This window comes from Protopterus annectens, chromosome 5.part0 (assembly GCF_019279795.1).
Source record: "Protopterus annectens isolate FY-2018-M chromosome 5.part0, PAN1.0, whole genome shotgun sequence".
NCBI classification, from domain to species: domain Eukaryota; kingdom Metazoa; phylum Chordata; order Ceratodontiformes; family Protopteridae; genus Protopterus; species Protopterus annectens.
The window spans coordinates 1,689,721,886-1,689,743,561 of record NC_056735.1 but is presented as its reverse complement, the minus strand read 5'-3'; the positions used below and the strand labels follow the sequence as shown (position 1 = coordinate 1,689,743,561).

The 21,676-nt window shown below is 41.9% G+C and overlaps 1 protein-coding gene across 1 annotated transcript in view; it reads right to left on the bottom strand.

Annotated features, from left to right (window-relative positions):
- GDAP2 (ganglioside induced differentiation associated protein 2) overlaps positions 1–21,676 on the bottom strand; it is an 835,060-nt gene that overhangs the window by 598,761 nt on the left and 214,623 nt on the right. The window lies entirely within an intron of this gene.

The following is a 21,676-nucleotide window of genomic DNA, read 5'->3' as shown; positions in this document are numbered from 1 at the left end:
AAATATTGCTCTCATGAACTTAGAAAATTGCTAAAATAACAGGATTTGTGTTAGTATACATCTTTCTAAAGAAATGTCTAAAACTCAAATGTCTGTTATTATTTAGCAACTTCAATCCTTTTTAGGAGGAATATGTGGCACAAATGTGGACATTCTGCAAAGACCTGCATAGCTGAGGGGTATGCTACCTCACTCTTGTACAGACACACACAGACACCATACCTCTCAATCTTAGCACAAGAAATCTGGACAAAGCCTGTTATAATGGTGGGGACAAAGAACCAAAACTAGGGACAGATTTAGAAAGTTGCTAGAACAACAGGATTTGTGTTCAAATGCATTTTCTAAAGGATATATTTAGTAACTTGCTCATCCCAGTGATTTATCAGAAAAGAAAAAAACAGAATTTTTATGAGTGACAGACCAAAAATATGAGGCAAAAATCTGGACATTCTGTGAAAATCTGTACAGTTGGAAGGTATGACACACACATACATCCCCCTGCCTTCTTAGAAAGTGGATAGAACAACAAGGTTTGAATTGGCATGCATTTTCTGGGGTTATGAAGTCTAAAACTCAATTGTCTGACATTACTTACTGACTTCAGTCCTCAGCAACACACCTTACACACACTCCTACCCCCTCTTACTTACACACACACACACACACGCGCGTCCCCTTGCCTTTACCTTCCTACTTCTTACATACATGCATACACACCCCTACCTACATACTAACATCCACACAGCCCTACCTATTTCTTACACAGACGCACCTCTTAAGCACCCACACCCACCTACCTCTCACTTGTACCTTGTCCATAGTCCAAATGTCTTCTTCGTGGAAGACTTAAACCATCGGTCGCACAGACGAAGCATCTGTGCGACTGGACTCAAAGGGCGTTCTTAAAGAACAATGTATTTTTTTTTTTTAATTAAAAGAAAATGAATCTCTTGGCCAGCCGTGAGGACGGAGGACAGATTGTGGATTTAAGCTTTCCAGGATAGACAAGCCAACAACTGCCCTTGTAAGGGCAATTTCTAAAAGATCTGAAAAACTGTCCTTTCACGGGCAATTTAAAAGGACTGAAATGGTGTGATCTGTACGGAGGTGATGCAAGCAGATCAGTCCACAACTGTGAAGAGAGAGCAGATGATTAGTAAGCAGCCTTCTATCAGCTGCATAAAATAAGTCTTTGGGTTTATTTTTAACTTTATATATTTTTTTGTGTGTAGGGGTGAGATGACTGCATTACTTTTTTGTGCAGAGTTTCTTATGCTAGGAGGACTGGAGGAGATTTGAGTGGCTGTGGTTTTAACAGGTTTTTTTTTACTTTTGTCCAGAATTCTTCTGCTAAAAGAGTGAGAAAGGTAGGCTCGTCTGTAATAATTAATGTTGCACAAGAATGTTTCATCTATAATTGTGCTTAAAGATTGGTAGTGGGGCTTAGTGGCTGTGAGAATGCTACAGAACGTACAGATGTTTATGTATACCAACAGAAACCCTGTTATGCTAGTATTTTATTGTGTATACCGTTCGATTCTCAGTTAGAGCGTCTTCTGTGTGTCGACATGCATGAATGGACGTTCCTTCGTTGAAGGTTGTGCGTTAGGGCCTGGCAAGCCAGCACGTAAAAATCTACTGCCAATCATTAGTGGACCGGAGTTCCGCTGTGGCGACCCCTAACCGAGAAGAGCCGAAAGAAGCAAACAAACTGGCAATATTTACAACTATCCCTAATACTACACCTTTTTTATTGTGTATACTGGCAGTACTTACAGCTATCACTAATGCTACACCTTTGTTCTATAACTTTTTGCTTTGTCTGGAATTATTGTGCTGAGAGGTTGGGAGGGGGGGTTAGCAGCTGTGAGAATGTTGCAGAATGTATAGATGTTTTAATGTATACTATTGCAAACCCTGTTATGCTAGTATTGCATATAACAGTACTGTTTATAACTATCCCTGATGCTGCAACTTTGCTCTATGATAATTTTTTGCTTTGTCTACAATTATTGTGTTGAGAGGCTGGGAGCATGGACAGGGGGCTGTGAGAATGTTGCAGTGTTCAAATGTCTGCCTGGTATATTTTGTTTGTTTCTTAAATGTGGTGTCATGTGTTAATGTTACGCCTTTGCCTTGTTTTTATTTTGTTTTCACTTCATCCAGAATTATTATGTCGAGACTTTGGGGGAGGGGGAGAATTCTGCAGAATGTACTGATGTCTTAATGCATGCTAATGCAAACACTGTTTTGCTATCTAGGTTTATCATAGCAATGTTTTAAATTATCCCTGATGTTATGCCTTGTCTGCAGTTATTTTTGGCTGTGTCTGGAGTTATGCTAAGAGGTCAGGAGGTGGATAAGGCCTATGAGAATGTGTCCAGATGATTATTTTTGGTCTGTTCTCCACAAAAATATGGGACCATACAACACATGCTACGGCAAAATCTTATTCTAGCATTGTTATTAGTTCATAAGCTCAGTATTTTAAATCCTTAATGTAATGGGCATGCCTTTGTTGAAGGTTGTGCGTCAGGGCTGGTAACTCGGCATGTAAAAATCCACTACCAAACATTACCGGACTGGAGTTCCGCTGTGGCGAACCCTAACCGAGATAAGCTGAAAGACACAACAACAATGTAATGCCTTTGTCTTGTGGTGATTTTCCTTCACGCAGATTTATTATAGTAAGGTTTAAAACTATCCCTTATGTTACACACCTTTGTTCTGTGGTTATTTTTGGCTTTGTCTACAATCATTAAGTTGAGAGGTTAGGAGAGGACTAGGGATGCTAGAATGCTATTATGCTGCACAATGTTTAGATGTTTTCCTGGTAATTTTAGTCTGTTCCTCATCAAAAACATGGGTTCATGCAATGCATGCTCCTGCAAAATCTGCTCTAGCATCTTTTAGTTCATAAGTAAATAGTTTTAAATCCCTAATGTTATACCTTTGTCTCACTTTTTTTAGGTTGTTTACTTCTTCTAGAATTATTTTCTTGAGATATGGGGAGGGAGGGGGCTGTGAGAATTTTGCAGAATGTACTGTTTTAATGTATGCTAATGCAAACCCTGTTACTCTAGTATCTTTCTAAGTTTACCTTAGCAATGTTTTAAACTGTCCTTGATGTTACGTATTTGTTCTACAATTACTTTTGGCTTTGTCTAGTAGAATTATTGTAATGAGAGGACGGGGGGCTGGGAGAATGTTGTAGAATGTTTGCCAGAGATTTTTGTTCTGTTCCTCGCTCACAAAATGATTACGTAACATAATGTTGAGGGGTGAAGCTACTAGCAAAATGGACTTAAATGTTTCATATCCTCCACGTAATGCATGGCACATTCCTGACTTTATGCTTTTGTCCAGAGTTCTTGTGCTAAAGTGTGTGTGTGTGTGTGTGTGGGGGGCGGGGGGTTGTGAGAATGTATGTCTCCCGATGTTTTCTTGGCACTTCTGTTATGTTTTCTAGCAAGTCCATGTTTTTACTCCTTTGTTCTACCAATGACTTTGGTTTGTTCAAAATTGTATGTCAAGACATTGAAAGGTAGTGGGTATGTGCATGAAAATATTGTATATGTTATGCATGAAAATATTGTATATGTTATGCAGTGCTTGTCATTGTGATTGCATTCCTGAATTTTGGCTGGTTTGTGATTAAAGTGGAGACAGTTTTTGGAAATGTCGTTTTTTTGTTTCATAACTTTTTTCTTGCCTCATAGGTTTGGTGTATTCCCCTTAAAACTTGTGACTTTCTACCGAACCATCTGTTCCTTCAGACTTCAGCTGCCTGTTAAACTATTGCTATTACACACTCTGTTCAAGTCTTTTTGTGCCTCTTCACATGTTGGGGGGAAGAAAGGGAGAGAATTTTGTAGAAAAAGCTGAGGTTCAACTCCAGTGTTTGGTATTTAACTTAAAACTGTAATTTGGACCCTTCTCATTAAGTTTTTTGCCTACTGGTCAGTCACTCTTCAGTCTTTCTGCCTGCGGTACAACAGTAACTGATGTTAACTGAAGTCACTATGTAACACATATTTTGTAATGCACTTCATTTGTGCCTATTGCCTGTATTACAGTTCTTTTTGCCTACTGATTACTGCTACTCAGCAGTTTTTCACATTGCAGTACACTAGTAACAGACGTCAATAGAAATTTTGTAATACATTTTGGTTGTGCCTATTATATAGCTTTGTCTTTATCAACAGCATTCAGTATTAGGTTGCTCATGCTTTTGTGCCTGCAATCATACTAACATTACTTTTGTAACCTAATCCATTTTTCTGGTTTATATGCCTGCACTGCCGTTCTTTTTCCTACTGGTCCTTGTTTCTCTTCATTTCTGCCTACAGTGCAAAATGGAACCAACTGGTCACTTTTAATTAATTAATTTATTTTTTTAAAACAAGAAACAGCTTATCATGCATGACATAGACCATGTTACATTTATATAAATGACAATAAACCATAGTGACACAATCTCAGTTGCAAACACTATACATTCCAAACCATGCCAACATAACTGCAGCTGCAAACATTATACATAATTTTTAACATAGCTAATCATTGCTAACTATTACATAGCCCATTCAAATCCTGCCTTCTTTTAAACCTTGTTCTTCCTCTGCATGCACTGATCCCAGATTTCCCATTTTTTTCCAATGTAATTTGTTCCCACCCTTTTTTAAAGATCCCAGTTCCAGTTGTTTTAACTCTTACTACAGTCACTGCTTAAAGTAAAGTTGGCTCAGACTTTGATATCCATTTTCTAGTAATTGCTTTTTTGGCAGGCATCATAATTAGACTCAGCAAGGCCTTACTATGTCTAAGCAATTCCACGTTTGTAGCATATCTCAAAAAAAATCATCAACTGGTCACTTCTTGTTGGGTGTGCACTGCACCATGGATTGCAAGGCTCTTAGTTCACTTGGTGTGGCAGCTTCAGTTTTTCTGCTCAACTCAAATGCATTTTGCAGTGGTCTTTCATATCACAATGTAGTGCTACCTGGTTATAGACCATACACTTGGGGTTATTTCCTTTTACTATGACTTTTTGTAGAAGTAGTAGTGCAATACAGTACAGGATTCCTGGAGAGTAATGCACAACAGTGACTTATAGTTAGTGGGTGAATTTTGTAAGCAGAGGAGGCAAGTGTCAGTTTGTTAAGGGTGAGGTCGTAGGTTTGTAGCTTGCGCTTAAAATTAAAACACTGGTTGGCTACCTTGGCATTTGTATTTCACGTACTGTGGCAATGGGCACTGCAAAATTGAGCATTTGCCTCAGAGTCCATTTAAGTAAATCTGATGGGTAGCATTCCACTACTGTCATGGGAGTGGTTTCTGTGTAATCTGGAAAATACCATCCTTAGAATGTGTTCAGAATGCTAAAGTGTATCATTAAGCAGTCCGGGTAGGCCAAAAAAAGTGGTGTAATGTATACCTGAAGTGCAGTGCTTTTTACTAACATTATTACAAAAGGACCCAATGTCTGCATGTATAGTAATTCTGCTTTACTTCCATTCCCAGTAAAAAATGAAGCATACATATTTGTCAGGAGCAGCAAAAACAAAGCTTCATCAGCAGAGGAATGAGGATGTGAAGAGACAGGGTTCCCATTAAGAAATTTTTCTGTGGGTCATCAGAGAGGGGAGATGCAGCGAAAAGTCTGCCTTCAGGACAACACAGTGGTTCTGCATTACAGCCTACCCACTTTGCGCCCAGCATCCTTACCATAGAAAGTGACCACTCTGTTGTGGTTGCACCACAGGCTACCTCCTCTGAACATACAGGCATTGCCATGGGAGAAACTGGCAACAAGTGCAGATTCAACTTTAGAAGTGCTGCCTGGATCACCAGAGTTTGATACAGGAGGAACCCATACTGCTGTAGTGATAACAGATGTGGCCTGCGACTTGTAGGGAGGGTCAGGTGTATCTTTTGAGGATCTAGGAACTTGGCCAGACTTGATAAGGGATGAGTTTAGGGTAGCTGCCATTCAGCATGGACCTGTGAAATTGGTGTTGCCGCAGCTCCCAGGCAATTAACAGAAGAGATTTACATTGGAGTACCATTTCCATATGTTGCTTAATGGGGAGAGAGCACTTGGTTGACATATTCAGTCTCAAGATGCACTGTTTCGCTTTGCATGCACATTATATGGACATTATAACCATCTTCTTAGGTCACTGGTTACATAGCAAAGTTTTACACAGCCATGACTGAGCACCAGAGCATGCAGTATGCATACTAAAGGGGAAGGAACTGGACAATAGAGTAAAGAGTAGGCAGACAATGGATGATAAGAAACAAGCAGTGGTTGAAAAAGAGAACTCACTGGCATGGTCTGTTAGAAAGCATTACAGCTTCTGCCCAACACCTGGCAGAATGGAATATGGCATTCCATAGTGCAAGTGATGCCCTATATGGCTATGGCAAAGGCAATTTCTTAGGCCAAGTGCAGCTTTTGTCACAGTTTGATTCAGTCTTTTGCACCGTATTAGGAGTAAAGAAGTAATGGATCATTATCTTGGGAAAGACGTACAGAATGAAATTATCCAGCTAATTACAAATGATATTTTAAGGACCACTGTAGGGAAGGTGAAGGATGCTAGGTATTTTTCCCAGATTCTTGACTGCACACCAGACATCACCAATCAAGAACAAGTGACTGTGGTAAAGTATGTGGACATTTCAAGGACTGCAGCCACAGTTGAGGAACACTTTCTGGGATTTGTGCCTATGAATGATACAACCAGAGCGGGACATACAGAAGCACTTCTTCTGACTCTGCAAAATCATCAACTAGACATTAACAAATGTCAAGGACAAAGATATGACAATGGCAGCAACATGAAGGGGAAATGAGCTGGAGTGCAGACCTGGATAAAACAGATGAATTTAAGGGCTTTTTATGTGCCTCGAGTCTGCCATATTTTAAATCTTATAGTTAGTGATGTAGCACATTCATCAATACAAGCAGTGTCTTCCTTTGGATGTCTGCAGAACATTTACATACTCTGTTCAGCATCAACGAGCCAATGGCAGATCTTGAAATGGCACATATACATCACTGTGAAGCCACTGTCTGAGACTTGCTGGGAATGCAGGATAGACTCTCTCAAGGCAGTAAGATTTTAGTTGAAGGGAGTTGTAGAAGCATTATAGGAGACAGGTGAAGCTTTACGTACAAGTGATGCTGCAACATATCAACAAGCAAGGGGACTGTGCTCAGAACTTATGTCATACCAATTCACTGTATGTTTAGTGGTTTGGTATGATGTGCAGATAGAGGTAAATTGCACAAGCTAAATTATGGAGAGCCCATCGGTTGATATTTCTACATGTCTCAAAGTACTGGCGTCAACTATGGACTTGAAGAATTAGAGAGAGAGACAAGATTTCAATGTGCCATGGGGAAGCCTCCAAGGTAGCAGAAGAACTGGATGTTTGCCCCACATTTCAGGAAAAGAGGCAGAGAAAAGTAAAGTGCTTCTTTAACTATGAAGAGTAGGATGAGACTGTACAGGATACAATGGTTCTTCAGTGTGCTGCTGGGCACAACACAATCATTTACTGACCGGTTTGAGCAGCTTTCAGAGTCTGATAAGACCTTTGCATTTTTATCAAATATTAAGTGATGATGTGGAAGACACATTGATCCAACAGCGCAAGGCTCTGAAAGAACAACTGACTGACAAGGTAAGTGGCTGCTGTAACACTGATGACTGACCTTGGACACGAAGTGAAAATCCTTTCTTGAATGACTGGTAATGAATCATCACCACTGACTGTGTTAAATTTCCTCATTTCGCAACCAACTGCAAGACATCTATATAAATACTTACATTTCACTGTGTATTTATTTGACTGCACCTGTTACAGTGGCTACTGCAAAACCCAGCTTTTCTACACTGAAACTCAAAGATACATCTACGTTCATCAAGGAGTCAGGAGCGACTTTCAGATTTAGCTGTGCTCTCAACTGAGCATGAAGTGAGACAAAGTTTTCACATGGCAGCCTCATTGAAGACTTTCACCAGAAGCAAATTCATAAGATCCCAGTAAAACTCTAGATATGTGCTCATATTTCCTTTCCAGTAAACTTTTACAATGCTGTATGAAATAAATTTCAGGTAGCACCTTAGCCTCGCTTGTACAGTATGCTGTCTATTCACTGATTTTTGCTTAATCCATCAGGTAGGACCAAGTTGTTCAAGGAGGATGAAACTAGCAGGTTTTGAGGCAAAGGCAGCTAAGAGCGGCAGGACTTGTCGTGAGCCCAGGACAGTTGGGAGCGGCAGGACTCATTGTGAGACCAAGACAGCTGGGAGTGGCAGCTCTTGTTGTGAGGCCAAGACAGTTGGGAGTGGCAGGACTTGGCGTGAGGCCAGGATGGAAGCAGCACATGAAGAGCAAATTGACAATGGCACTAAAAGTGGCAGCCATCAGAAAAGCTGAGGAGCTAACTGCACACTGAAGATAAATGACACTGGTCTTGAGTTCATCTGTTTCTCTCTGGGTCTGAGTCTGTCTGTCTCAGACTCAGTAATTTCCATGGCTCTCTCGTGTGTTTCTTTGGTTTTGAGTCTGCCTGCCTTAGGCTCAGTACTCCCCATGGCTTTCCCTTGTATGTCTTGTATGTCTGTAGTCTTTTCTATCTCTGTTCCATGACAATCTTGTGCCTCTGCAGTGTGACTGTTCTGCATGTCAGTGACTGCCTGTCTTGTGTCATGGGGTCAGTTTATCTAATGCTGCTTGCATGTTTCAGTCTGCCTTCGCATAGTGCTATCATCGTCTTGTGCTTGGGTCTGTGTGTGGTGTCTCAGTTCTGTCTTGTGGTAGTGCTGCCTTCGTTTTGTGTGGGTCTCTGTTCAGTCTTGCAGTAGTTTTCTCCTTGTCTTGTGCGTCTGTCCTGTGTATGGGAGTCTGTGTGGGTGTTTAGTCTTGCTGTAGTGCTGTCTATCATTTGTATCTGCCCTGTGTGCAAGAGTCTGTGTAGCTGTCTGTCCTGTGTGCGTTTCTGTTCAGACTTGCTATAATGCTATATTAATCTTGCGCGAGTGTCTATCCTGTGTGTGGGAGTCTGTGTGGGTGTTAATGTTCAGTCTTGCTGTAGTGCTGTCTATCATGTGTGGGTGACTGTCCTGTGTGCAAGTCTGTGTAGCTGTCTGTCTTGTGTGCTTCTGTTTTGTGAGGGAGTCTGTGTGGGTGTCTCTGTTCAGCCTTGCTGCACTGCTGTCTTTGCCCTGTGCGCCTGTGCTGTATGTAGGAGTCAGTGTGGGTGTCTTTGTGTATGTCTGTGGGACTGGTTATCTTGATGCGGTACAGAGGCTTGACGTAATGTAACAACATTGCTACTAAATAGCAGTCAGTCATAGCTATCAATCTCTTGGCACAAAAAAATTTGGACAAAGCCAGAGATAATGGAGGGACAGCCCCACAAATTGGGACAAATTTTAAATATTGCTCTTATAAACTTAAATTGCTAGAATAAAAGGTCTTGTACTACCAAGCATTTTCTGAAGGAAAGCTTGAGTCTGAAATTCAAGTGTCTGTCATTATTTAGTGAATTCAACTCTCAATGATTTGCCAAAAAAAATAAAAATAAATAAATAATAATAAAAAAAATCCAGAAAACTACAAATTTTGAGGAACAGACCAAAAGGAAGTCAAATCTGGAAATTCTGTGAAAATCTGGGCAGTTGAGGAGTATGCAGTCAGTGTATATGCACATCTGAGTGTCTACCTTGTTGTGGGGCTTGTCATAATGTAGCACTGGTACTAAATGCCAATCCATCTGTGTACCTTGGCACATCAGTTCTTAATTATCTGAATGTTGTAACACTACACTGACTGTTCAATGGTGCTGGATGAGCTTGACGGGGAAGGGGGTGCAATGGCAATGTGGTCACATTTTTTTTTCCTGAGTAGGGCCCCCACCTTGAAACTTGCTATGGGCCCCCAAAATGCAAGCTAGCATCAGCCCTGGGCAAGAGCCATACAGCTTGTTCTTCCTCTGGGAGTTCTCATCAGTTCTCCCACTAGGGATCACCCTATATGGTAAGTAAAGTCCTCCCTTGCCCCAGTATGGGTGATCCAGCAGCAAACACACACTCATCCTCTTCAGCCATTTCCTACCATTGAAGCCACCAATTGAACTCTAGTCAACTACGCCACAGTGAAGGGCAAAACTACAGGATTTATAACGACTCTTCATGCACTTGTCTAATTAAAACTCAAAACTGAACTTGCAAGCACCTGTACAACAAACCACCCATTAAGGAAGGTTTTGTCCTACTACCCCACAAACCAGATCTGAGGTTACACATACATTAAAAGAAGCACAATCTCTATGAATCGGGTCTCAAACAGCTAAATGCTAGTCAATATCCAAGAATGCATTTAGTAATGACTGCCCATATCCAGGAGAGTTGTGGGCACTATCCCCGCTAAGAATTTACAGTGCCCCATCCACTCGTCCAGGTTTCTCTTGAACAGTGTCATAGAGGTGCTCTGTTTCACATGAATTGGTAGCCTATTCCAAAGACGTGGCAGTAACTGGGACACACAATTCAGAAAAGAACTTCTTAACTCACAGTAAAGTTTTAATTTTTCCTCCATTCAGACACTGCAGCATTTCTTAATACAGAAGATGTAGACATTGGATACAAAAGCACTGCTTTTACCAGTTGCCCTGCACGGTTAAGTTACAGTACAGTGTTCTAAACACAAACATTTATGTACATGATGGAAAATACAAAGTGTCAACTCCACTCATTCACTGCAGCAAGAAAAAAAAAATAAAAAATCAGTGGACATGCAGAGCAAGAATACACAACAATGTATTAATTATTATACAACTTAAAACTATTAAAGACTATTAACTCTTCATAGGTCAAATCTGTACGATCCCCAAATCTACCAAGAATTTCTTAAATTAATTTTCAAGTGTAAAGGAGATACTAAAGTAAAAAGGTGCCCCCGTTTTTTTTTTTTTTTTTCCCCCTTTTCTTTCTCTCTCTTTGGTCAGTTTTGAGAAATATTCGCACTGCAGCATAGAAACAAAAAAGTCTGGTGAAAAAGTACAGTTGTGTACCTACCATAAATGTAGATGTTTGAGTGTATTCACTGTTGCAGTCATTACACTTGGGTTATCCTGCTGGCAGGCTACCCGCAGTTGGCCTGAATTCCAAAGTCTGTTGCTGTCACCTCTTCTCTGAGGTCAGTGCGCCAGTGGTATAAAAGATGCAGCAGTCACCATTTTCTTCAGTTTTTCTTGCCCCAGATGTCAAGTGCCCCCCCAAATTGGTAGCCTAAAAATTTATGCCAATAAGTATGCATGCAATAACAAACATTTCCTTCAACTATAAGCAAATACACCACATAGGTTGTACAGGATAGAGAAGTACAGGTAAGTCCCAGCAAAGAAAAGGGGGATGGTAGGTGGGTAACCTGGACTGCAACAGTGAATACACTCTAACATCTACATTTATGGTAGGTACACAACTGTACTATGTTCATCGTGTTTCACTGTTGCAGTCATTACACTTGGGTTGAATCCCAAAGCTGAGGTATGGTGGCTGGGTCTAAATAGGATTAGGAGAGGCTATAAGGCTCTGCAAACTGCAGTGGCAAAGCCTGCTCTGGATTTAGAGTAGAGAGGTAAATGGTAGTGCTTGGTGAAAGTGTGCACTGAATTCCAAGTTGCAGCCTCTAAAATGTCTTTGATTGGTACCCCTCTGAGGAAGGCTGCTGAAGTGGCTGTTGCTCTGGTAGAATATGGCCTAATGCCCTTAGGGATTGATTTGCCATGTTTTGAATAGCAGAAATGAATGCAGTGGCCTATCCATTTTGAAATAGTCTGCTTTGAGATAGGCTTTCCTTGTGATCCTGCAGCATATGCCACCAAAAGTTGTTCAGTCTTTCTGAAAGCTTTAGTTCTGTCCAAGTAGAAGCGTAGCTGTCTGTGTATGTCCAAAGAATGCAGGAGTCTCTCACCCTTATTCTGTGGGTTTGGATAAAAAGTAGGCAAATTAATGGTTTGGTTAAGGGCCACAATGGACACTACCTTAGGCAAAAATGTTGGGTTTGTCCTCAGAGAAACCCTGTTTGGATGGAAAATGATAAAAGGTTCCACAGCCATGAGAGCCTGCAACTCCGAGACTCGTCTTGCAGAGGTTATTGCTAGGAGCAGAGCGGTTTTCCAAGATAAGAACTTTATTTCAGCTGTATTGGCTGGCTCAAAAGGTGGCAGTGTGAGTTTCTCCAAGACATGACTGAGGTCCCATGCAGGTATTGGTGCTCTCCTTGGAGGTCTTATGTTTTTGGCCCCTCTGAGGTACTGCCTTAGCAACGGATGAGAAAAAATAGGTGGTTCCATATTGTAATGAGCTGAAATGGCAGAGGCATGGATTTTAATTGATGAGAAGGATAGGCCTTTGTCCAGCATCTCAGTTAGGTATTGTAAAATCTGAGGCATATTTGGTACAAGCGTGTCAATTCCTTGTGCCTGGTTCCAAGCACAGAATCTCTTCCATTTTTCTGCATAAGATTTTCTGGTACGTGGCCTTCTGGCCTCTAAAATAACATCCATCACTGCTTTAGAGAGAGGTGTGTTCTGAATGGCTACATTATTCACCAGGCTGCCAGATTTAGGGTCCTGAGTTGGCTGTGCAGGATTTGATTGTTTCGTTGGGTCAGTAAGTGAGGAATTAGAGGCAATGTCCAGGCTGGGCCTTGAGACAAGCTCTTTAGGATTGGGTACCAGTGCTGGCGGGGCCAGTCTGGGGCAATCAGAATCATTTTTGGCTTCTCTTGTCTGACCTTGGGAAGGAGAGGCAGAGGAGGAAAGGCATATACTGTTGGGGTTTTCCAGCTGAATAATAGAGCATCCAAAGATCTATGTCTGGGCATCCCCATTTTTTTGTTATCATGCTGAAGACTTGTGGATCCAGTTTCCACTCATGGGGATCCGTAAGGTTTCTGCTTAGTTCGTCTGCCAGAGTATTTTTCTTTCCTGGCAGGAATTGTGCTTGCAGATGTACTTGATAAGTTAATGCTGTGTCCCACAAAGTCATGGCTTGTCTGCAGAGGGGGTAGTAGGAATGTGTGCCTCCCTGCTTGTTTATGTACCACATGACTGTAGTATTGTCCGTCCTTATCAGTAGTTGTCCTGGATGAAGAAGGTCCTTGAAAGCTGTCAGGACATTTTGAACAGCTAGCATCTCTTTTTGATTGATATGAAGATGCATATGGCTTGAGGGCCATGTGCCCTGAATACATTCTCCTGCCATGTGGGCCCCCCAGGCATAATCTGAAGCATCTGTTGTTATTGACTGCCTGGCTGTGGGTAGGTTGAATGGCTGTCCCTTGTTGAGGCAACAGGCCTGTGCCCACCATCGAAACTCCTGTTGAAGGCAAGGAATGAGGGTAATCAATGTTTCCAGGCTGTGGCAATGTTGAGTCCAAACACTTTTTAGATACCATTGTAGTTTCCTCATATGCAGTCTGGCATATGGAATTAGCAGAATGCAGGATGCCATGAAGCCCAAGGCCTGCAGAATTTTTCTTGCAGATAACTGGGTCTTTGTTGCCAACATTGTGAAGTAAGAAGTCAGTTGCCTTTGTTTGTCTGGCGTGAGATAAGCCATCTGGGCAGTTGCGCTTGCACCCAGAAATATTATCTCTTGAGAGGGTACTAATTTTGATTTCTTTTCACTTACTGTGTACCCGAGGCAAATCAATAATCTTTTTACAAACGCCAGGTGCTCTAGTAGAATGTCCTTGTTCTCTGCTTGAATAAGGCAATCGTCCAAGTAAGGATATATTTCAATTCCTCTTTGTCTGCAATATGCAATTACTGGTGCCAGGGATTTTGTGAAGACCCTGGGCGCAGTAGATAAGCCAAAGGGCAGTGCAGAGAATTGGTAGTGCATTGAGCCAGCTGTGAATCTGAGGTATCTTCTGCAAGATTGTCTGATTGGTACATACAGGTATGCCTCTTTTAGGTCCAAAGTTACAAGCCAAGCCTTCTTGCCCAGCATGGGCAGAAGCTGCTGCAAAGTCAACATTTAGAATTTTCGAACGTCCAGAAATGTATTTAGAATAGACAGGTCCAGTATTGGTCAACAGGCTTTGTCCTTTCTGGGTACCAAGAAAAGTCTTGAGTAAAATCCTTGTCCCTGCTCTTGCTGTGGTACTCGCTGAATGGCCCTCATGTCCATGAGAGATGAAACTTGTTTTTGTGCCTCTGCCCATTGATTGTGTGGCAGGTCTGGCATACCTTTTGCCCTTGGCAGGGTATGAAAGTGGAACCTGTAGCCCTGGGACACTATATTCAAAACCCATTTCTCCTGGGTGATCATGTGCCAGTTTTGAAAAACAAGTGCTAGCTTTCCCCCTAAGGGGGCTGCCAAAAGATAACTGCTTGGTGCTGGCATAGGAAAGTCATTGGGACTGTTTCCTGTATGGCTGTGATTTGTCTTCTCCGCTTTTGGAGGTAGAAGTGCCCCACTGTTTAGGCCTGTATGAGCCCTGGGGCTGGGATCTGCCTCTAGGGTGTCTGTATCTGCCTCTTTGTGGTCTGTCTGACACTGGAAAGGACCAATTATTTGTAGGCCAGTTCCTGCTAAATCTGGGTGGCTGTACCTGTAAGAAATCCTTTATGGTTTGCATAGATTTCGCTTTGTCCTCCATTTTCAACACCTCCTCTGCTTTAACACCAAATAAAGTATCATGCTGTAATGGAGCATCTAGTAATTTTGCTTTAACGTGATCAGGTAGATTCTGTTCCTTTAATCAAGCATGCCTCCTAATGACAGAACCCATAACTGCGGCCCTGCAAGAGGCCTCTAGAGAATCAAAACCACATTGCAATGTATGCTTTCCCACTTGTTCAGTTGCATGCAATAAATCCTGCATTTCCTTATTTTCTGCACAATCACAATTTGCCAACATTTTCTGTTTTAGCAGTGACATCGAGTATTGCTGATATTTAAGCATATGAAATTGACAACTTAAAGCCCTCACAGCCAAAGTAGCAGAAGTGTAAACTTTTTTCCTCCATCTGTCTAGTGCCCTAGAATCCCTGTCAGAGGGGATAGGGTTTTTTGCAGTAGAAGCCTTGGCCCCTTTGGGACCCTGAGAAATAGTTTCTGGATCAGCAGCAGTATTTTTATAAATAAATTTATGTGAGTCTGGAACCCTGTAGTATCTGTCTGGTTTTACAGGAGCAGGGGGTAAAGAGTCAGGAGAAAGGCCGGACTCTGAAAATACATCATCTACAATGTCTAACACAGGGGGAAAAGCAAGAGGCCTGTGCTGAGGTAGTAAAAGAAAATCTCTAAGCCTTTTCTTTGATTCTGAGCAGTCTTGGCTCTCCCAGTGGAAGTGCTCCCTCATGGTATGCAGGGTTTCCCCAAAAGAAAAATCCTCAGGAGGAGAGGCTGAAGGAAAAGATTCTTCAGCATCAGAATCTTCATAGGGAGGAAGAGAGTATTCCTGCTCAGAAGAGGAGTCAGAGGAAATGGAAACCTGATCTGAAGATTCATATTCTGTCTCTTGCCTAGGCCTCTTATCAGGAGAGGGATGGGAACCCCTGATCAAGGTAATTAGGTCTTCGGCCATTTTGAGCATCTGTTTTTTAGGCATGGAAGTCTGTCCAGGAGAATGCTGTACTTGTTTCTTTGTCTTTAGAGCTGTTTTAGTCTTTGCTTTGGAAGCTGAAGTAGGCTTTACATATAACTGTGTAGGTCTGAAAACACCCTCAGAAGCCGATGCCTGCTCAGCAGCTCCGGACCCATCTGAGGTAAAAGTTTCCGAGTGTCCAATACCTTGAGTATCCAGAGGCCTAGCTGGCTCCACGCGGTAGCGGGCGTCAGGGGCTGCAAAAGCACCTCACTGAGAACCGACGAACCAGCGACTGGCTTAGCGGAAGCCTCATTGTCAGTTTTGGACCTCAGATGCCTGCCCTTTTCCTTGCGCTTTTTATAAACTCTGGTCGTCGGTTGTTCCGACGGCATTATATAATTGAATCTTCGGCCAAAGTAATGAAAGGTCGTAGCAACGCTTAATAGTGCGTTGGTTAAATCTAGAGCAAAACAGACAGCTAGCAACGTTGTGATCAGGGCCTAGGCAAGGAATACAGTAAGAATGAAAAACCTTCTGAGGTATTTGCTTCCCACAAGAAATACAATTAACTTTTTCTGACATCGGTCTGGAGCAAGAAAAAAAGTTTCCCCAACGGGGTACTTAGCTTCAATGAAGACTTTGGATCTGAAATTCGTTTTTGAAAATCTCCGTCCAGCACTTGCGAACTGCTTTTGCTTCGGGCACTGCGCGGCAAGAAAGACTGAAGAAAATGGCGTCGGCTGCATCTTTTATACCCCTGGCGCACTGACGTCAGGGAAGAGGTGACAGCAACCGACGCCGGACCAGGACTTTGGAATTCAGGCTGACTGCGGGTAGCCTGCCAGCAGGATAACCCAAGTGTAATGACTGCAACAGTGAAACATGATGAACATCAGCAGAATACAAGAAAACTTGATGCGCTTTTTTTACACTTGCATAACTATATGACAGGATTAAGGCCCTTGGCTTGATCTACTAACAAGTTTTGAAAGAAAGCAAATAAAGAACATAGTCTAGCAAATAAATGAGTGATTGTAGAAGCAACTCTGTCTCCATGGAGACATGAGAACCAGATACAGTCTGATAAAGAGCAATAAAAATAGAATACTTATTTCTTTCAATGGCTAAGAGATAATGTTTTCTGAAAGCATTCAAGTGTTTTCCCAGTCTGGGAGAGTAATAAAGACAAGACAAAACCAAACACTTGGCAGAAGCACAGGCTGTAACACACTTCTTAGCATGCATAACCTTTCTTTTAGGTTAAACCAAGACTAAGTGTGTGGCTGTCAGTCCGAGAAATATTTGAAGATGCGCACAGTTTTGTGTGTTAGTATTAAGTTTATAGGTTTTTGTTTGAGGGCTTTCAATGAAACAAAAAAAGTTTTGCAAGATGTGACATAGCCTCAAATGGATACAACAAGAAACAACAAAGGACAACCTGCCAAACATTAGTGTATGCATGTAACACAAAAGCTGAAACTAGAAACTTTCAAAAGCTGTTACACATAAAAGGTGGGAATAACTTTTTAACATAATGACACTTCGACATCATCTTTTAATGTAAATGGTCTCTCTTCTCTCTCTCGATATATATATATATATATATACATACAAATATATATATATATATATATATATATATATATATATATATATATATATATATATATATCTCCACACAAATATATATACACAAAAAAATGGTGAACTATGTTAAGAAACAGAGTGCAAAGAATTATGCTACAGAAGACACAGTTGGAAATACCTAAACATGTGAATTTGATAAACAAAGGAAAGGAAAAAAAAAAGAAAGGAAAAGAGGAGTACTTACATTAAATTGCAAGAGGAGCTCCAATAGTGACAGAAGGGGATAAAAAAAATAATAATGGCAGATCTGTAGTACTAAGGGGCTACTGGCAAGGAGGAATTACACTGGCATGTATTTATATTCCACCTACAAATGATACAATGCAGCTTAAGAAAATTCTGGAAGAAATAATCAGCTTCCGGCAGGGAACATTACTCATAGGCAGGACTGGAATTTGATTTGCAGCAGTGAAGATGTACCTGAGGGGCCTAGAAGGGAAAATATAAGAAAGTATAGTAGATTTTTTGAAAATATTTATGAAAATATTTGACATGTAAAATGTGAATTCAGAACAAGGAGTTCGAAGTGAATTTACATATTATTCTCCAAGATAGAAAAACTGATGTAGACTAGATAAAATATATATTTCACAGGAATGTGTGCATTTAAATACAAGTTTTGATATGCATCCAATGACTATTTTAGATCACGCACCGACGACTAAAATAAAAATGCAGGGTAATGAAATAAATATGAGACGCTGACACTTTCCCACCTGTCTGTTGAAAAAGTGGAATTCAAGGAATGGGTTAGTGGAAATTATTTGGGCGTTATTAGAAGATAGAAATTTCTTTTAAAAATATAGCTAGAGAGTGGGATAAAATCAAAGTGAAGTTTAAAAATAGGGTGGAATTGAAAGAGAAAGAGATATGGTTAAGAAGTAACAAGAATTACTTAGAGGGACTGACAAAGGTTAAAAGTATTGCAGAATAGGGGGAATCTCAAAGAACAAAAGGAACAACTGCAGAATGCTAAACATAAAATAAGGGATTACCTCAATAATATGCATGAGTTTAGAAAGATTTATGTTAAGCAAAAATAGAGTTATGCATTTACCATAACTTGGCATTTGTGCTATCCAGTGTCATTATTCATCATGGATGGGTCCTGGATCCGATCTCGGATCGGAGCTGGCAAAAGTGAGCGACAGCTCCTGAGCTCAAGCCCTTCCCCTCTACTTACCCCCCCATTACCCATGATCCTCAGATCAAGTTTACTAAGAAACTGTCCCGTACAGGGACCTAGATAACTCAGAAATACATACCATCAGCCCACACAACTCTCAAGGTTCCCTTGGCCACCAGAAAGAGGGGGACGGAGGGTGGGACCGTGATGAATAATGACGCTGGATAGCACAGATGCCAACTTAGGGTAAGTACATAACTCTTTATCTGATGCTATCCGTGTCATTATTGATCATGGATGGGTCAGAGTCCCCAGCTAACCAAAATCCTGGGAGGCCTCAAGGAAGGACATGCTGGAGCACATCAGAACCAAAGGATGCCCTACCCCTGGACACCAGATCCAACTTTTAGTGTGTCACAAAAGTATGGAGACTAGACCAAGTGGCTGAAGCACAAATGTCATCCAATGATGTCCTAGCCCAGAAAGCAGAGTAAGTAGCCCCAGACCTAGTGGAGTGAGCTTTAAGAGGTCTGGGAAGATCTTTGTGGTTAAGCTGATAAATATGACCTATGCAGGAAACAATCCAACAAGAGATGGAGACTTTGGATATGGCCTTGCCCCTCCTGGCTGAGAAAAAGCCACAAAAAGTTGGTCTGATTTTCGAAATGCTTTAGTCCTGTTCAGGCAGAAACAGCTGTCTATGCACATCCAGGCAATGCAGCTGATACTCACCTTTGTTAGAAAAATTGGGGAAGAAGACTGGAAGCTGTATATACTGGTTTAGGTTATTTTCCAAAGCCACCTTGGGAATAAAGGACGTCTTTCTTCTAAGAGAAACCCTATCCTTATAGAAAACCATAAAAGGAAATGTAATACAGATGGCTTGCAACTCAAACTCTCTTGGCAGAGATGATAGCAACCAGAAGAGCTGTTTTCCAAGACAAGAAGTTTATATCATAAGTTGCAGCAGGGTCAAACGGAGGAAGGTTCAAAGACTGCAGTACAAAGGAATGTTCCCATGGGGGAGGAGTCCTTCAAGGAAGACCAAAGAAAAAACACTCCCTTTAGAAAAGCTTTGGACAATCTCTAAGAAAAAGCAGGACTAACATCCAGATGAAAACAGGATATCGCTGCCAGCTGGAGTTTTATCATAGAAAAGCTAGTCCCTTGATGAAAAAGACAAGAAAGGAAAAACAAGATAGCAGACATGGGGTCTGAAAAAGGATTTATGTCCCTTTGACGAGTCCAAAGAGAAAACCACTTCCATTTGCTAATTTAAACCTTCTTGGTAGAAGGCTTCTGGGAAGCCAAAATAATATCCTTCACCAAGGACGGCAACTCTGTTTGGCCGATGATCACTGGAACTGGAAAAACTAGGCTTTCAGTCTCAAGAACATCATTTTGGGAGGGGGAAGTCCCCCTGGGTGGAAATAAGACCTGGAGCCGGATCCAATATCCAAGGCAGATATTTCAGATGAGACCAGAGAAGGGAGAACCACATCTGTTAATGCCAAAAGGGGGCAATGAGGATGAGTTGAGCCTTCAGGTGCCAGGCTTTTTGCTGAACCTTGGGAATGAGGGGGATTGGAGGATAGGCATAAAGGAGACTTGGAGGCCAATCATAAATCAGAGCATCCCTGGGAGACTCCCCCGGAGGGGGAATCAGGGCAAAAAAAGGTGCTGTACTTGTGGTTGTCCCAAGATGCAAACAGGTCACAGGACAGGAATCCCCATCTGCTGAAGATCCGGTCCGCCACCAATTGATTCAGGGACCACTTGTGAGGACTCAGGATAGTCCTGCGCAACCGTTGGACTCGACGGGAATGTGTGTTGCAAGGAGAAAGCCCCCTGAGGCTATCGCCCATTCACAAACTTTCACGGCCTCTCTGCACAGAGTGTGACATCATGCTCCCCCCTTGCTTGTAGACATACTAGACCACTGCCATGTTGTCTGTCTGAATAGCTACCATACCAAGAGAGAGGAGTTCCTGGAAGGATTGCAACATTAGTAGGACCGCTCGCATCTTGAGAATATTGATGTGTAAATCCAAAAAACAGGTTTGAAAAATCAGCAACACAGTCCGAGAAGAGTCAAATAACACTATTTATTCCACTGTTTAAAGCGCTTTTCGTCAGCCTGACAGAAAACTTCTTCAGAAACAGTTACAGCAATAAAGAAGTTTGCTATCAGACGGACTAAAAGCGCTTTAAACAGTGGAATAAATAGTGTTATTTGACTCTTCTCAGACTGTGTTGCTGGTCTTTCGAACCTGTTTTTTGGATTTATTTAGTTTCTTGCCTTGTTTGTGTTCCCAATATTGATGTGTAACTTGGTCTATGATGGGGGCCACGTGCCTTGGACTATCCTTCCCTAGAAATGCCCCACACCCAAACAGGGAGGCGCCGTGGTCACTGTGGCCTCGAACAGAGGAAGGCAAAAGGGTCTATCTAACATGAGATCCTGAGTCTGGATCCACCAAGATAAGTCATGTTTGCAGACCCTGGAATTTTGGCTCATGGAAGACATGGGATGAAGACAAGGAGACCATTGTATTGCCAGAGTCCACTGGAGCATCAGCATATGGAGCCTGGCCAGGGGAACCAATTGAATGGCTGCAGCCATCGACCCCAGGACCTGAAGAACGAGATGGGCTGAGACTCGGTCCCGGTCCAAAAAGGAGCGGACTTGCTGCTGGATCATGGCTACTCTGCTGGGAGAAAGAGCTGCAGTCTCAGATATTGTGTTGAGAACCATCCCTATGAATTCCAGTCTTTGACAAGGGGAAAGGTGCGACTTCGGAAAATTCACCATAATGCTTAGGTCTTGAAAGAGGTTCAGGGTGAAATCCACGGCTTGAAATAGAAGATACTTTGTGGGAGCCATAAGGAGCCAATCGTCCAGGTATAGAAACACCTGAAATCCTTGCAGTTGGAGATGGAATGCTACCACTGCCATACATTTGGTAAGCAAATGAGGGGCTGAGGTGAGACCGAAGGGCAGGGCCCTGAACTGATCATGATTGGCCCCCAACCAGAAGGGTAGAAATTTCCTGGAGCATCCGTCTATTTTGATGTGATACTACATATCCTTGAGATCTATACAGCACATATAATCGTCCTTGTGCAGAAGCGGCAGAATGGACTGAACAGCGACCATCCGGAACTTCAGCCTCTGGACTGACAAGATTTAGTCGACTGAGGTCCAAGACGGGAAGCAGGTCTCCCATTCATTTTGGCACTAAAAAGAAGCAAGACTAAGTTCCTGACCCTCGCTGT